The sequence below is a fragment of the Prionailurus bengalensis genome, chromosome C1, assembly GCF_016509475.1.
Source record: "Prionailurus bengalensis isolate Pbe53 chromosome C1, Fcat_Pben_1.1_paternal_pri, whole genome shotgun sequence".
NCBI classification, from domain to species: domain Eukaryota; kingdom Metazoa; phylum Chordata; class Mammalia; order Carnivora; family Felidae; genus Prionailurus; species Prionailurus bengalensis.
Window position 1 is genome coordinate 107,964,209 of NC_057345.1, and position 1,888 is coordinate 107,966,096.

The following is a 1,888-nucleotide window of genomic DNA, read 5'->3' on the forward strand; positions in this document are numbered from 1 at the left end:
GGATGGACCTACTCCTCCTATTCCCATGGCTCACTTATTTCACTCAGGGCTCTGAGACTAGCAGACCCCACCTCCCTTGCCCATTGTTCTTTATCCTCCAAATCCACTTAATAACTATTCTCAAGCACATTTATTACTACCTGATATGATACACTGATTTATATTCATTTGTTCATTAACTTCTCCTTCCCACATCATTTAAGCTCCACAAAGACAAAATGTTGGTATTTTGCCCACCACTGTATACCCCTTGCACAGCAGGGAGCCAGGCATAAAGTACACACTTTATGGGTACATGTATTTAATATGTTTTCCTGTGATAGTACATATTTTGGATGACCGAACAAATGGGTAGATTCTTAGACAACCCTGAGCTGAAGATGTCATTTTCTAGCAAAGAAAGAACACATCACTTGTAAGTAGCAGAGCTGGCATTTGGCCTAATTAAAACAAACAAACACACAAACAAACTTATTTCTTTACTCAACCTAAACAGACACGTTTCAAATCAAACACGATTAACTGTGACTGTATCCTTTAGAATTCAGTGGTTAATTCCTGACAGAAAAACCAAACGAAAACAATTTCCCACTAATCTGATACAGTTAACAACCAAGATTAAAGAAGAAAGACACTTATGTTTCATCATCAACAATGCTTTATTAGGGAAGGAGAAGTAAAGTTTTATTTATCCAAATCCCCCCACTCCCCCCCCCCCCAAAAAAAAAGAAGAAGAAAGGAAAAGAAAATAATCCTTGCCCAGGTCTTAGGCACAGATCGAAGAAAGGCTGTATTTTAAGAAAGGTAGACTTGTTCCCGATGCTTTTCCTGGGGCTCTGAGGAAGAGTGGTCCCAATTCAGAGAGGAGCCTGACCCTAAGAGGAAAGAGAACAACTTCAGGATTAAGTCTCTTCTATGTCAAACCTCAGCCCAGGAAGAGCAGAGTAGAGATTCAGAGAATGGTGTCTGCCACCAGGGCAGGCTTCGGAGAGAAGATGTGCTGCTGGAGCATGGGGGAGACCTGTGATTTGTTTGCACGATGGTCTTGATGGCTTTTGCTCTTACTGCTCCTGGGTGGTCACTTCTCCTGGCACGGTGGTGGCTGCACAGGGGGACACTGCTGCTGGCAGAGTTGAGGTGGAAACTCTGGAGGTGGGCATGGCACTGGGCACTTCGGCGGTGGGCATGGCACTGGGCACTTGGGAGGTGGGAGCACAAGAGGTCGTTGGCAGGGCTGCTTGCACTATTGCTGCTGCTGCTGCTGATAGGACATCTTTCTGGATATCAGAGAACCTAAAAAAATGCAAAGGTCAAAATGCAAGTGTCATTGTTTACAAGAGGATCCCTCTTGCAGACAGAGCAAGCCAAAACCCATCAATTATTTCCAAGGACAAACTTTGGTCTCTGACTCTCTCCTTTAGACTGTGTGGCTCCCCTTTTTGTTCTTGTTAGGATCATGCCTCATCAGTATCTTGTGCATTTGGGGCCACTTTATCTCAACTTCTCTTGACCTCTTTCAATGACAAAATTGTCTTCTCTGTCTTGAGATAGCAACAGATAGTGGATGTATGCAAATACAATCTCAAAAAAAAAAGATGCTGAATTCCTGGCCAATACCAAAGCAAGTCTCTACCACATCAGTTCCCATGAGGCCCTGATTAAGATTGAAGTAAGCTGCTTTGGGTGCTAAGACAAAGTCTATTCAGGGAGAATTGCCAAAGTGTAGGCCTGCCCTCAAAGGGCTCATGGAGAGGCTGGCAATACATTAGGATGCTCTCTCTTATATTAATATGTCATGACCAAAGAGAAACTCTTGCCCTCACTTGTTTCAGCTCAATATTATTCCCTTAATTAGGTTTTGCTTAAGAATTTCAACCTTGTAATAGAA

General features: G+C 43.1%; 1 pseudogene; it reads right to left on the reverse strand.

Annotated features, from left to right (window-relative positions):
• Window positions 1-952: 952 nt before the first annotated feature.
• Window positions 953-1,524, reverse strand: LOC122479457 (annotated as a pseudogene).
• Window positions 1,525-1,888: the final 364 nt, after the last annotated feature.